Source organism: Canis lupus, chromosome 6 (genome assembly GCF_048164855.1).
Source record: "Canis lupus baileyi chromosome 6, mCanLup2.hap1, whole genome shotgun sequence".
NCBI classification, from domain to species: domain Eukaryota; kingdom Metazoa; phylum Chordata; class Mammalia; order Carnivora; family Canidae; genus Canis; species Canis lupus.
This window is the reverse complement of record NC_132843.1, coordinates 46104382-46120947: the sequence shown is the minus strand read 5'-3', so window position 1 is coordinate 46120947 and position 16566 is coordinate 46104382. Positions and strand designations below refer to the sequence as shown.

At 38.5% G+C, this 16566-nt stretch overlaps 1 long non-coding RNA gene across 2 annotated transcripts in view; it reads right to left on the bottom strand.

Moving 5' to 3' along the window:
* The window catches only part of LOC140635537 (uncharacterized), a 37996-nt gene that overhangs the window by 17306 nt on the left and 4124 nt on the right, over nt 1–16566 (bottom strand). The window contains exons 1-2 of one of the 2 annotated variants that reach the window (XR_012032851.1): nt 8840–9046; nt 4395–4473 (exon numbers count right to left, since the gene is read on the bottom strand). This is a non-coding gene — a long non-coding RNA (uncharacterized lncRNA). Of the gene's footprint in view, nt 1–4394; nt 4474–8839; nt 9047–16566 lie in introns of those variants that run through there. The other variant, XR_012032850.1, reaches the window with a different exon arrangement.

Here is a 16566-nt window from a genome sequence, read left to right as displayed (position 1 = left end):
GAGAGAGAGAGAGAGAGAGAGAGAAGACTCAAATAAAAAATCAGAAATAAAAGAGAATAAATAACAACTGAAACTGCAGAAACACAAAGGATTATAAAAGAATATAATGAAAAATTAGGCAGCAACAAATTGGACAACCTAGAATAAATGGATAAATTAAATTCTTAGAAACATATAAATTACCAAAACTGAAGCAGAAAGAAATAGAAAGTTAGACTGGACTGATAACTAGCAATTAAATTGAATCTGTAATCAAAAAACTCCCAATGGGGATCCCTGGGTGGCGCAGCGGTTTGGCGCCTGCCTTTGGCCCAGGGCGCGATCCTGGAGACCCGGGATCGAATCCCACATCGGGCTCCCGGTGCATGGAGCCTGTTCCTCCCTCTGCCTGTGTCTCTGCCGTGCTCTCTCTCTCTCTGTGACTATCATAAATAAATAAAAAATTTAAAAAAAAAAAAAAACTCCCAATGAACCAAAGTTCTGGACCAGATGGCTTCACAGGCAAATTCCACCAAACATTTAAAGAAAAGTTAATACCTATTCTTTTCAAATGTTGCAAAAAATAGAAGAGGAAAGAAAACTTCCAAATTCACTCTATGAAGCCAGAATTACCGTGATCCCAAAACCAGATAAAGACACTACCAAAAAAAAAAAAAAAAGAGAACTACAGACCAATATCCCTGCTGAACACAGAGCAAAAATCCTCAACAAAACACTAACAAAAAAAATTCAACAATACATTTAAAAAAATCACTCACCATGATCAAATGAGATTTATTCCTAGGATGCAAGAGTTTCAATATTTGCAAATCAACCAACATGGTACATCACATTCAATAAGAGAAAGGATAAAAATCATGTGATCATCTCAATAGTTGCAGAGAAAGCATGACAAAGTACAACATTCATGATAAAACCCCCAACAAAGTAGATTTAGAGGAAACATCTCAACATAATAAAGGCCATATACCAAAAATCAACAGCTAACATCATACTCAATGTTGAAAAACTGAAAGCTTTTTCCCTAAGATCAGGCACAAAGCAAGGATATCCTTTCTCTATACTCTTATTCAACATAGTAGTGGAAATCTTAGCCACAGCAATCAGACAAGAAAAAAAAAAAAGGCATCCAAATCAGTAAGGAAGAACTAAAACTCTCACTATTTGCAGATGACATAATACTATATACAGAAAATGAAAGACTCCACCAAAAACTACTAGATCTGATAAGAGAATTCAATAAAGTTTCAGGATACAAAATTAATATTCAGAAATCTGCTGCATTTCTATACACTAATAATGTAACAGAAAGAGAAATTAAGAAAACAATCCCACTTACAACTGAACCAAAAATAATAAAATACTTAGGAGTAAACTTAACCAAGGAGGTGAAAGACCTATACTCTGAAAACTATGAAAGAAACTGAAGATGACACAAATAAATGGAACGCTACACCATGCTTATAGATTAGGAGAACAAATATTGTGAAAATGAAGAAAAAATATTGTGAAAATGTCCATACTACCCAAAACAATCTACAGATTTAATGCACTCCCTACCAAATATCATCAACATTTTTCACAGAGCAGGAACAAATAATCCTAAAATTTGTATGGAACCACAGAAAACCTGAATAGCCAAAGCAATCTTGAAAAAGAAAAACAAAGCTGGAGGTAACACAATTACAGATTTCAAATTATATTACAAAACTGTAGTGATCAAAACAGTATAGTATTGGTACAAAAATAAACAATAAATCAATGGAATTAGAATAGAGAGACCAAGAATAAACCCATAATCACATGGTCAATTAATCTTCAACTATGGAGGAAAGAATACTCAATGAGAAAAAGTCTCTTTAACAAATTGTGCTGTAAAAACTGGACAATTACATGCAAAAGAATGAAACTGGACCACTTCCTTACACATGCACAAAAGTAAGCTCAAATTGAATTAAGCACCTAAATGTGAGACCTGAAACCATACAAATTCTAGAAGAGAGCATAGGCAGTAATTTCTCTGACATCCACCATAATAACATCTTTTTAGATATGTCTCCTGAATCAAAGAAAACAAAAACAAAAATAAACTGTTAGGACTAACATCAAAATAAAATGCTTCTGCACAGCAAAGGAAACAATTAACAAAATCAAAAGGCAACCTATGGAATGAGAGAAGAGACTTGCAAATGACATGTCCAATAAAGGATCAGTATCCAAGATATATAAAGAACTTATACAACTCAACACCGAAAAAAATTCCAAATCATCCAATTTAAAAAAGAGCAGAAGACATTTCTCCAAAGAAGACATAGAGATGGCCCTCAGACATGTGAAAAGATACACAACATCACTCATTGGAGAAATGCAGATACCACAATGAGATACCACCTCACACCTGTGAGAATGGCTAAAACAAAAATCTCAAGAAACAATTGTTGGTGAGGATGTGGAGAAAAAGAAACCCTCATGCATTGTTGGTGGAAATGCAAACTTGTGCAGCCACTATGGAAAACAGTATGGAGGTTTCTCAAAAAATTAAAAATAGAACTACCTTATGATCCAGTTATCACACTACTGGGTATTTACCCAAAGAACATAAAAACACTAATTCAAAGGGATATATGCACCCCTATGTTTATTGCTCATTATTTACAATGGCCAAATTATAGAAGCAGCCCAAGGGTCCATCCACAAGTGAATGGATAAAGAAGATATGGTATATGTACATATATATAATGGGACCCCCCCCCAAAAAAAAATGTAATCTTGCCATTTGCAACAACTTGAGTGGATCTAAAGAGTATTAAGCTAAGTGAAATAAGCCAGGCAAAAGAAAGACAAAAACCAATTGATGTCACTCATATGTGGAATTTAAGAAACTAAACAACAGGAAAAAAGAGAGAGAGAGAAACAAACAAAAAAACATACCTTAGAGATCAAACAGTTGGTTACCAGAGGAGTTGTGTGTGGGAATATGGGTGAAATAGGTGAAGAGGATTAAGAATACACTTACCTTGATGAAAACTGAGTAATAAGTGGAATTGTTGAATCACTGTATTGTACATGTGAAACTCATATAACTCTGTATGTTATACTGGAATAGAAAGAAAAAGAAGAAAGAGAGAAAGAGGGAAAGAGAAAAAGAAAGAGAAAGAAAGAAAGAAAGAAAGAAAGAGAAAGAAGAAAGTAAAACTGAGATAGTCAAACAGAATTGGAGTAAATTAAATAAATAATGTATTTTAATTTAAGTAAATTTTATTTTTTTTAAGATTTTATTTACTTATTCATGAGAGACACAGAGAGAGACAGAGACAGAGACATAAGCAGAGGGAAGAGGGAAGAGAAGCAGGCTCCATGCAGGGAGCCTGATGCTGGACTCGATCCCGGGACTCCAGGATTACGCCTTGGGCCGAAGGCAGGCACTAAACTGCTGACCCACCCAGGGATCCTCTAATTTAAGTAAATTTTAAACAAAGATTATGTCACATAGACCAACAGATTTGGCTTGGCAGATTGCTGAGGGAAAGTGCAGTTATTGAACTGCTCTAATGCTCATGTCCTGATTTGTAATCTCAGAGGAGTAGGGACCTGATGTGATGAGGGTTGCTATGTGTATTTCCAGTGAGAAACAGTTAATGTTAGTGTTGACCTGTAGTTTTAACATTCTAAGAGATCAGGCAAAGTACATTGTGATTAACTTACTCTCCATGTGGAGGTCTTGCCAAAAGATCTATCAGCCATGGTCAACCGAGAACAACAAAGCCTCCCAATGACTCTTTGTGGGTCCTTGTGTGCTATGGATCAACACCAAGGGGCAAGTGCCCAGCACCAAGGGGCAAGTGCCCATCTCTCAGGATAACAAATTCTGTCTCTTCTTGCCCATCCAGATAATGAGGGGGCCTTGTCCTATAAAGCTACAATAATTGAAACAGAGTGCCACAGTTGACAATTAATAGATCAAAGAAATAGGATTAACATTAGCAGTATTAGTATTGCTTGACATAATCACATGAAAAAAGTATGTAAAGCCTGAAGTGTTCAATCCATGATAGTGAGACAACTGGCTCCCCACTTGGAGAAAATAATTAAAGTCATTGGGTCTTTCCCTTGAGGAGGATTAGCATAATTATCTTTTCCTTTGGTCATCTGAACTATCAAAGCAGCCATCCTTCTCAAAAAAAGTAAGCTCCCCACTGACAACAGGGTCCTGGGAGTGATTTCTAGAGGGCCTGCTCATGCTCACCTGTCTCCCTAACAAGATTCAGTGCCCTAACTCAGGGAATTAGGTAGGTAAGGAAGAGAATATAAAGGAATCAGGTCAAAATGACAGCCCTGAAGGAAGCCACAATTCATATATTTAACCTACAAATCCCCGGAAAGCTTAAACTTACCTTCCTAGGCCAGGAGCAGGTTTCCCTGATTTCTAAGTCCCTGAAAATGCTCCGTGGTGTCCCCAGCTCTAGATGTGACCTGAAAGATTTGTAAAGAGAAAATTATATATAAAAGTGGTTTTCTGGTTGGCTCAGCGGTTTGGCCCCTGCCTTCGGCCCAGGGCGTGATCCTGGAGACCCGGGATCGAGTCCCACGACAGGCTCCCTGCATGGAGCCTGCTTCTCCCTCTGCTTGTGTGGCTGCCTCTCTCTATCTCTCTTTCTCTCTCTCTCTCTCTCTCTGTGTCTCTCGTGAATAAATAATTTTTTTTTAAAAAAGTGTTTTTTTAAGTTACCTTATACTTCATCCTTTATTGTTTGCAAATCTCCACTCTATCACATTTAATCATATTCAGTGCTGGGCACCTGGGTGACTCACTAGGTTAAGCATCTGACTCTTGGTATAGGCTGAAGTCCTGATCTCAAGGTCGTGGGATCAAGCCCTGTGTAGGTCTCTGTGCTCAGTGTGGCATCTGCTTATCCCTCTCCCTCTGCTCCTCTCTCAGCTCATGCACTCTCTCTCTTTCTCCCTCTCTCTCTCTCTCTCTCTCTCAATAAATAAATAAATAAATAAATAACAAAAATCTTTAATCACATTCAATGCATAAAGGAGCATGCAATCTGAGTCAGAAGATCAAGTTCTGTGACCTTGCCAAGTCATTGTTCTTTGCTTGGCTTCTGTCTTTCCTGACACGTTCAGAGTGCACCGGGAGCTCTCTGAAGTTGCTTCCAAATGTGTGATTCTGTGATTTTATGATCACTGAAAGTGCATTGTCAGAGGGCCCAGTACACATTCAGGAGAGGCTGCTCAGTCTCTTTATTTAAAACTGTGCCATTACCATTATAACATCTCTGGGTAATGTTCCTGGGTCTGGGAAAACAGAAGCAAAAACTTTGATAGAAATGACTTTGAGTGGGCAGCCTGGGTGGCTCAGTGGTTTAGTGCTGCCTTCAGCCCAGGGTGTGATCCTGGAGACCCGGGATCGAGTCCTATGTCAGGCTCCTTACATGGAGCCTGCTTCTCCCTCTGCCTGTGTCTCTGTCTCTCTCTCTGTCTCTCATAAATAAATAAATAAATAAATAAATAAATAAATAAATAAATAAAATCTTAAAAAAAAAAAAAAGAAATGACTATGACTCCTCTTTCATCCTTCTCTGGATTTTCTCTGTCCCCAGATCTAGTTGGACTTTTGGTTTTTAGGAGTGATTCAGAAAGACCAAAGGCAGTATTTGTACAAGGCCACAGCTCTTATAGCAACACTGAGAAAAGAATAATCTGCCACTCTCTTCTCGTTCTTTTCCCTCTTGCAGGGAGGCCCGCTGAACTGGTTTGCCTAGCTGTGGAATCATGAGTACACTTTTGAATGGTTTTTGAGAAGACATTCAAAGAGTGGTGCCAGGTAAGATAGTATAACACCACTGTTAAATGCAAAGAATATCCAGTGTACAAACTCCATTGTGACCAGAATAACCGTCTGCAAGTGACCATTCAAAAACTCATGACTCAGAAATGACCTATAACTACAGAAGTACATTTACTTTCTTCAAACATTTCATTAGTGGATTAAAAAACAAAGTTTGCTTTCTGGTTGGAGAACATACCACAGCTATGACTCAATGTTCCCTAACCAGTGACTTTCAGGAGAGAAAAAACAATCCAGGCTGGTTAGTGAGGACTCACTTTAGAATTGGCTTTCCAGAAACCTGATTAAAGCAGCTTCCAGAACTGCACTATGGAAAATGTGACTTTTTGTCATTGTTTCCTCTTTTCTTGTTTTTTTCTTTTCAAAATAAATCCATTTTGGGGGAATTTGGGGAAAGTTTCAAAGTTAAGCTAAAATATGTTCCGTGTGCCTCAGTTTCCACATCTATCAGAATGGAGGTAATCAAATGTTCTAAGATGTAAAGTCTGGAAACAGTTGCAGCAGCTGCTCCACCAGTGTTTGCCATTAGTATTAATTAGTATTATTAATTATTGATTTTTGAGAGAGCATGCAGTGTGCACAGCATGAGGAGGGGGAGGGTCAGATGGAGAGGGAAAGGGAAAGAATCGCAAGCAGACTTGTTGCTGAGTGAGACCTCAACATGCCAGATCCCACCACCCTGAGATCACGACCTGAGCTGAAGCCAGGAGTCATACACTTAACTGACTGAACCACCCAGGCACCACATTAATTAATATTATTTTATTGAAAATCTTGCCACAATCTCTTTCTAGTCTCACTTCATGTCCTACACATCAGCCACACTGTAATGGCCCACATCCTGTTTGTTATGGGTTGTGTTATGCCCCACTCCCCACAATTCAGAGGGTGAGGTCCTAACCCCCAGTACTTCAGATTGTGACCTTATTTGGAAATGGGGTCATTACAAATGTAATTAGTGAAATTAAGATAAGATCAGAAGGGAGGACGCTTAATCCATAGGACTGGAGTTCTTTTCTTTTCTTTTCTTTTCTTTTCTTTTCTTTTCTTTTCTTTCTTTTTTTTCTTTCTTTTCTTTTCTTTTATTGATAATGTTCATTTATTTGAGAGAGAGGGAGTGCTAGCAGAGGGGGGAGCAGAGAGAGAGGGACAAGCAGACTCCATATTGAGCATGGAGCTCAACATGGGGCTCAGTCCCATGATCTAGAGATCATGACCCCAGCTGAAATCAAGAGTAGGACACTTAACCAACTGAGCCACCCAGGCACCCCATGAGCTGGGTTCTTATAACACAGGTGAAATTGAACACAGAGACATAGGCACAGAGAGGTGAATATGAAGGGACCCAAGGAAGGTGGAGTTAAAGTGATGCCTCTACAAGCTGAGGAATGCTGCAAATTTCCAGCAAACCACCAGAAGAGAGAGGAGAGGCCTGCAACAGGTTCTCTCCCAAGCCTTCAGAACCAACCTGCCATACCTCGATCTTGCACTTCTAGCCTCCAGAACTCTGCCACAATCCATGTCTGTTGCTTATGCATATAGTTCCTGATATACACATTACATAGATTGTAAGTCACAACCTAAATTTCAAGGACATATTCTTTAAAAACTAAACTTCCAAATTACTTACAAGGTAATCAGCACATGTAGGGAAAGATAAGCATTTCAACGAGCAACAAAATATGATGTAATAGACTTATATAATATTGTATATTACACATTCATATAATATATTTGAGTCAGGTGCAGGAAATCACAGTGTATTTGAGTGTCATGTGTTCACTGTGGTACTTCGGGCAGCCACACATGAGCAGAAGGAGCTAGCACTTTCTCCAGATTTTCTAGTCTTCTTACTAAGGTGCAGACTTGTTCAGTGTTTCTTAAAGTCACGAAGGGAAATACAGAGGAGATAGTGATGTAAACTTCTTTTCATGGTGAAGCCAGTTGTTCATCTTATATATTAAATGTGATCACCTTTCCTTTAAAAAAAAATTTTTATTTATTTATTCATGACAGACAGAGAGAGAGACAAAGAGAGAGGCAAAAGCACAGGCAGAGGGAGAAGCAGGCTCCATGCAAAGAGCCCTAAGTGGGACTTGACCCTGGGACTCCAGGATCATGCCCTGAGCCGAAGGCAGACGCTCAACCGCTGAGCCATCCAGGCATTGTGACCTTTCCTTTTCTTAGTTTCTAACATTTGCCACTCATTTCAGACTTACTGACCTCTCTCTTACCTCTGCTGATTGACATTCAATGTAACCTGCATTTATGGGAGGCACTTTGGCGGTAGTGTGTGTGACTCCAGAACTATAGTCATCTCCTTCAGGAAGGAGCTGATGTGGGGACTGAAGGACACTGGCCCCTCAAATCTAGATACATTGTGCTGCCCCTCAGACCAGAAACTTTGGGGAGCTTTATCCTTGATCCTTGCTCGCCCAGAGTTGTGTCAACTCCACCTCTGGGGTACATTTCCAGCCTGTCTCCTTTTCTGTCTTTGTTATCACTGCCCTGGCTCAGGGCACCATCCATTCTCAGTAGATAACAAAGCAGTTTTCTCAAGGGTCTCCCTGTGGCCACTTGTCTACAAACCACTTTCCACACCATCACATACAAGTTTGATCACGATGATGGAGTGTTTGCAATGTGCCGGGGACTGTGGAAAGCACATCACTCATTTAATCCTCATGACAATCCAGTGAAGTAGATTCTGTTATTGCCTTTTTACAGGTGAGTAAACTACTGAGAACTTGTTCAAAGTTTCACAGCTTGTAAATGACAAAACCAGGATCCAAATCCAGCCTGGCTCCCAAACATAATTAAACTACCTATAATACTCCTTTGATAACTTTCCTTCCAAATAAAATCCAAACCTCAATAATGTAGCAGAAGACGCCTTCGAAGATCTGACTCCAAGCTACTGTTCATCCTCATTTCCCTTCCCCTTCCCATACTCCTGGCAGACCGAGCAACTTGATTACCTACCTCTGTGCCTATGCACCTCCTGCTTGCTCAGCCTAGAACAGGCTTTTTATCTCTCCTTCTGGCCTCCCTTTTGTGGTGCATTCTGATTGGATTGGGCCAGTGTGCAGGCAGTGAAAGAATTCACCTAAGGCTGAACAAAAGAGAGAGAAGTGAATCAAATGCACCACAAGGTAGGGCAAGCAGGACAGCAAAGGAGAGAGGGTCTGCAGGGAGGCGGTGGTGAGGTGCCATAGTTATAGGGTGGAGTGAGGAAGTATAGAAACATACGGAATTCTCCCTTCTTTAGTAATCTTAGGAAGTGTGTCTTGTTGTAACTGGTCAGTTAAGGCCTATGGCTGTTTCAAGGTGGGTCTCTTAATGAGCCTGTTTGTGTCAGCTCAGTGGTCAGATCAAAAGGGCCCTTTTGCCTTGTTCAAATTTCCATAGCTTAAGTCTGTTGCCTGAAAATGACCTCTAGGGGAACCTGGGTGGCTCAGCTAGTTAAGTAGCTGCCTTCAGATCAGATCACGATCCCAGAGTCCTGGGATCGAGCCCCATGTTGGGCTCCCTGCTCTGTTGTGCTCTCTCTTGTGTGCACTCTCTCTCTCAAATAAATAAATAAAATCTTTTTAAAATTAAAAGAAACCTCTAAACCTTGATCATTATGACTTCTGTGTATTGAGCACTGATTCAGTAGTAGGCATTAACTACACCATTTATTCATCATAATAACTCTGCAAGGTAGATACTCTTATCTTCATTTTATGGAGTAAAAACTGGACCTTGCAGGGTTAATAAACTGCCCACTGCCCACAGCTGATGAGTTGAATCAGGTGTTCAGACAGCTCTTATCCAATTGCTTTTAAAAATTCTTTTTTTTTTTAATTAAGGTATTACTTAGAAAAAAAATTCACCCCGATTAAGTGTGCGGTTTGATAAGCTTTGGTAATGGTATGAAATCACCACTGTTACAATATACATAGTTCTCTCACTTTAAAAGCTTCCCTGAGCCCCCTTGACTGTTAAGCCCCCACCCACATTCCAGCAACCACTAATCTACTTTCTGTCACTATAGGAAAATCAAACCATATACAGTCTTTTGTCTTCTGTGTTTAACTTCTTTCACTCAACCAATGTCCTTTAAATTCATCCATATTATTGCACACATTAATATTTTGTTCCTTTTTGTTGCTAAATGATACTCTACACTATGGATATGCCATAGTTGTCTGTCCATTCACTAAATAATGGGATTTGAGTTGCTTCCAGTGTTTGGCTATTAAGAATAATATAGTCTGAATATTCATATACATATCTTATTGTGGACATATGTTGTCATTTCCTTGAATAAATACTTAGGAGTGGAATTGCAAGGTCATGTGGTAAGTTTATGTTTGACTTAACAAGAGGCAGCCATACGATTTTCCAAAGTGACACTTTCCAAATTATTTGGAAAGTGTTCCCTCCTCTATTTTCTTTTCCAATATGTATACCTTGTATTTTTTTTCTTGTTTAATTATACTGCCTAGCACTTGCCATACAATGTTAAACAGAAGTAGTGACAATAGATACCCTGGCATTGTTCTTGATCTTGGATAGAAAATATTGTCATTAGCTGTAGGCTTTTTAGACATACTCTTAGATTAAAGAACTTCCTTTCTATTCCTAGTTTCCAAATGGATTTCTCATGAAGGGGTATTAAAATATGTCACATACTTTTTCTGCCTTTATTGAAATGATCACATAACTTGTCTCCTTTACCTTATTACTAGTGTGAGTTTAATTGATTCATTTTTAGATGTTAAATAAATCTTGCATTCCTAGGATAAGTTCCACTTGGTCATGCTGTCTTATCTATGTATTGTTGGAGTCAATTTGGTAACACTTTTGAGGGTTTTTGTGCCCATGTTCATGAGGAATGGTCTGAATTCTTTTGTGATCTCATTGTCTGGTTTTGGAATCTAGGTAATACTGGCTTCATAAAATTATTTGGAAAGTGTTCCCTCCTCTATTTTCTTACACTTTGTACATGATTGATATTATCATCTCAATCCTTAAGTTTTTGGAAGAATTCATCAAGTGAAGCAATCTAGATCTAAGGTTTTCTTTGTGGGAAAGTTTTTAATTGTGAATTCAATTTCTTTATTTTTTTATTTTTAATTTTTAAAATTTTTTAAAATTTCTTTTATTGACATAAAGCTATTCAAGTTTTTTATTTCTTCTTTGGTCAATTTTGATGATTTGTATTTTCCAAGGATTTTGTCCGGTTCATCTAAGTTGTCAAATTTATTGGCATAAAATTTTCTTGCGGGCAGCCCCGGTAGCTCAGCGGTTTAGCGCCGCCTTCAGCCCAGGGCATGATCCTGAAGACTTGGAATTGAGTCCCACGTCAGGCTCCCTGCATGGAGCCTGCTTCTCCCTCTGCCTCTCTCTTTCTCGTTCTTTCTCTCTCTCTCTCTCTCTCATAAATAAATAAAATACTTTAAAAATAAAATAAAATAAATTTTCTTGCTATCTTTGTAATTCCTGGAGAATCTGTAGTAATGTCGTTTGTGCCATGGCTGACATTAAGAATTCAGGGCATTTTTCTTTTCTTAATCAGTCTGGCTAGAAGTTCTTCAATTTTATCAGCCTTTTTAAAGAATAAAGTTTGGGTTTATTGCCTTTCTCTGTTTTCTCTTTTATTAATTTCTGCTTTAATTTTTATTATTCTTTGACTTGGGCTACAATTGTTCGTTTTCCGGTTTCTTAGCTCGTAGGTCAGATCACTGATTTGAAGCCTTTCTCCTTTTCTATTACAAACATTTAAAGCCATGCATTTCTTTCTAAGTACAACCTTAGCTGAAGCCCACAAATTTTAATGTGTGTATCATTTTCATTCAGAACACTTTCTAACATATTTCTCCTTTGCTCTATTGATTATTTAGAAATGTACTGTTTAATTTTCAAGTACTTGGGTTTTTCCTAGTTATTTTATTTTTATTGATTTAGAATTAATTCCATCATGGCCAAATAATATACCTGGTATTATTTCAATCTTTTAAATATTAATGAGATTTATTTTATTATCCAGAATATGGACTATCCTGGTATATATACCATTTGCAGTTGGATTTATATTTTACCATGCATTGTTTAGTGTTCTATCAATAATAAGTTATAATTGATTTTTTTTCTAGTTCTTTTATCAGTTGCTGAGAATAAGAGGTATTAAAATCTCTAACAATGATTGTGGAATTATTTACTTACCTCTTTGATTCTGCCAATTTTTCCTTCCTGTATTTGAAGCTATGTTACTTGGTACATACATATTTATGTTTTAAATATCTTTTCCTTATTAATTAACCCTTTTATAATCATTTAAAATATCTTATATACAAATCTTATGCATATGTTGTTAGATTTATACTTAAGTATTTCATTTGGGGGGCCACCAATATAAATCATATTGTGTTTTTAATTTCAAATATCACTTGTTCATTGCTGGTAGACAGAAAAGAGATTGACTTTTTTGTGTCCTGCAGCCTTGTTAGAATTGTTTACTAGTTCTAGGAGTTGTTGGGTTTTTTTTTAATCAATTCAGATTTTCTACATATATGATCACATCACATTCAAACAAAGACAGTTTTATTTTTTCCTTTCAATTAATGTACCTTTTGTTTGCTTTTGTCTTATTGCATTAGCTAGGACTTCGAATACAATATCGAAAATGAGTGGTGAGAAAGGACACCCTTGCCTTGTACCTGATCTTAGTAAGAAAGTTTCTGCTTTCTCACCATGAAGTATGGTGTTAGCTACAGGCTTTCTGTAGATAGTCTTTACCAAGTTGAGAAAGTTCCCCTCTATTTCTAGTTTACTGAGAGTGTTATAATGAATATGTGTTGGATTTTATAAAATACTTTTTCAGCATCTATCGATTTGATCATGAAATTTTCTTCTATAGTCTATTGATGGGATGGGTTACTTTACTTGATTTTCAAATGTAGAACCAGATTTACATACCTGAGATAAATTCCATTTGGTCAAGATATATAATTCTTTTTACACATTATTGGGTTAAATTTGCTAATATTTTATTGAGTAGTTTTACTTCTATGTTCCTGAGAGATATTAGTCCCTAGTGCTCTTTCTCATAAATATATTTGTCTGATTTTGATATTAAGGTAATGCTAGCTTCATAGAATGATTTGGGAAGTATTATTTCTCATATTTTATGGAAGGTATTGTAGACAACTGTTCTAATTTGTTACTTAAATGTTTAGTAGAATTCAATAGTGAACTCATCAGGGTTTGTATTTTCTGTTTTGAAGGTTATTAACTATCAATTCAATTTTGTTGATAGATATGGGCCTATTTAGATGATTTATTTTTTCTTGTGTAAGTTTTGACAGATTGTGTCTTTCAAGGAACTGGCCCATTTCAACCGAGTTTTCAAATTTATGGACACAGAGCTGTTTCTTTATTATCCTTTTAATGCCCATGGGCTCTTTAGTAACTTTCCTTCTTTCATTTCTTAATTAGTAATTTGTATTTTTCTCTGTTTCTTCTTTAGTTTGTCTAAAAGCTTATTAACTTTGGAAGAGACTGGGAAGATGTCAGAGTAGAAAGACCCGCTTGCCTCATCTCACAGATACAACCAAGTTATACTCACATCAACATAAAGAACCCAGAAAATAACCTGAACACTGGCAAAAAAAAAATTCTACAACTAAAAATAGAGAAGAGGCAACATTGAAGAAGTAAGGAAGGGCAAAAACATCGTTTGGGAGTGAAATGAATCATGGCTGTTCATGGTGTGGAGGGAGCCAGTGTTGCAGAGAAGGGTGAAAAACAGACTGTGACATAGGGGAGCCAGCATAGGGAAGACAAATCCCCATAACATTTGTCTTAGAAACTGAGAGGGGCCAGATTTTTTGAGTTCTTACAATCAGTTGGACTTAAAGCCTAGAATTTTAAAAATCAGCAGCCTGAGCTCTGGGAGAGCCCAGAGGGCAAAAGAAAGCTGAGTCCCTGCCCTTAAAGAGACAGCATGACAAACAGCCCATTCAGATGCAATGTAGAACCAGCAGGTTGAAAAACTGTTGGTTCTGGAGATAGATGGGAAGGAGTTATTTACCCATCTCAGAGCAAGAATTGGAGAAGCAGGGATCATGGGGAGACTCCTCCAGGAATGAAAGAGCTAACACATGCCATTTCCCTCCTCCACCCCCCAGCATAAACACAGGGCCACCTGTGGGGACCAGCACAGCACTGATTCTTTCTACTTTACTTGCTTACACCAAACCTCCCCCTTCCCCTGCACTTCAGCAGATCCATCCTTCCTAGTCATACTTGTCTCAGTCTCTGTGCTGCAGGCCCCCTCCCCCAGAAGACTGGCACAAACCCCAACATCTCGTCTCCTGACCTGCATATTTTGCAGGATTTCAGTTCTGGCAGTAGTAGTGGAAGGTCTCATTTCACAAACGGACCACTGCACACCTTATTAAAATGCTCCCCACCCCAGAGCACCTGGGTAGCTTAGTCAGTTAAGTGTCCAACTCTTGGATTCAGCTCAGCCCCTTGGTCTCATGGCTACTGGGATTGGGCCCCATGTTGGGCCCCATGTTAGGCACCATGCTCAGTGGAGGTCTGCTTGGATATTCTTTCCCTCTACCCCTTCCACTCATTCTCTCTCTCTCTCTCTCAAATAAATAAATAAATCTTTTTTTTTTTTTAACAAGAAGTCATTATGTATTTTTCTTTTAATTTTATTTATTTATGATAGTCACACACAGAGAGAGAGAGAGAGAGAGAGAGAGAGAGGCAGAGACACAGGCAGAGGGAGAAGCAGGCTCCATGCACCGGGAGCCTGACGTGGGATTCGATCCCGGGTCTCCAGGATCGCGCCCTGGGCCAAAGGCAGGTGCCAAACCGCTGCGCCACCCAGGGATCCCAATAAATAAATCTTTAAAAAAAATTACAACCACCTCTACTGGGGACCAAACACTGCTAACAATTGACAGAGAGGGCCTCTACAAACAACTGGACCAAAGGAAAAAAAAAAGAGGCCAGGACTCAACAACAAGGCACACACAACACACAGAGAAGACACTTCCTGAAGTGCAGACCCTGGGGAACAGGAGACACTGCACTAGAGGGCATGACAAGACCTCTTCATAAGGCCATTACTGTCAAGAGCAAGAGACATAGCTGATTTTCCTAACACAAAGAAACAGACACAGAGAATTAGACAAAATGAGGAGAAATATGTCCCAAATGAAAGAATAGGACCAAACCACAGGAAGAGCCCTAAGTGAAACAGATATAAGTAATATGCCTGATAGAGAATTTAAAGTAATGATCAGAAAGATACTCTTTAGACTTGAGAAAAGAGTGGAGGAGATCTGTAAGACTGTTAACAAAGAGATAACAAAAGAACCAACCAGAGATGAAAAATACAGTCAACTAATATTCGATAAAGGAGGAAAGACTATCCATTGGAAGAAAGACAGTCTCTTCAATAAATGGTGCTGGGAAAATTGGACATCCACATGCAGAAGAATGAAACTAGACCACTCTCTTTCACCATACACAAAGATAAACTCGAAATGGATGAAAGATCTAAATGTGAGACAAGATTCCATCAAAATCCTAGAGAAGAACACAGGCAACACCCTTTTTGAACTCGGCCACAGTAACTTCTTACAAGATACATCCACGAAGGCAAAAGAAACAAAAGCAAAAATGAACTATTGGGACTTCATCAAGATAAGAAGCTTTTGCACAGCAAAGGATACAGTCAACAAAACTCAAAGACAACCTACAGAATGGGAGAAGATATTTGCAAATGACATATCAGATAAAGGGCTAGTTTCCAAGATCTGTAAAGAACTTATTAAACTCAACACCCAAAGAAACCAACAATCCAATCATGAAATGGGCAAAAGACATGAACAGAAATCTCACAGAGGAAGACCTAGACATGGCCAACATGCATATGAGAAAATGCTCTGCATCACTTGCCATCAGGGAAATACAAATCAAAAACCACAATGAGATACCACCTCACACCAGTGAGAATGGGGAAAATTAACAAGGCAGGAAACAACAAATGTTGGAGAGGATGCGGAGAAAAGGGAACCCTCTTACACTGTTGGTGGGAATGTGAACTGGTGCAGCCACTCTGGAAAACTGTGTGGAGGTTCCTCAAAGAGTTAAAAATAGACCTTCCCTACGACCCAGCAATTGCACTGTTAGGGATTTACCCCAAAGATACAGATGCAATGAAACGCCGGGACACCTGCACCCCAATGTTTATAGCAGCAATGGCCACAATAGCCAAACTGTGGAAGGAGCCTCGGTGTCCATCGAAAGATGAGTGGATAAAGAAGATGTGGTTCATGTATACAATGGAATATTACTCATTTATTAGAAATGACAAATACCCACCATTTGCTTCAACGTGGATGGAACTGGAGGGTATTATGCTGAGTGAAGTAAGTCAGTCGGAGAAGGACAAACATTATATGTTCTCATTCATGTGGGGAATATAAATAATAGTGAAAGGGAATATAAGGGAAGGGAGAAGAAATGTGTGGGAAATATCAGAAAGGGAGACATAACGTAAAGACTGGTAACTCTGGGAAACGAACTAGGGGTGGTAGAAGGGGAGGAGGGCGGGGGTGGGAGTGTTTGGGTGACGGGCACTGGGGGTTATTCTGTATGTTGGTAAGTTGAACACCAATAAAAAAAAAAGAAAAGAAAAAATA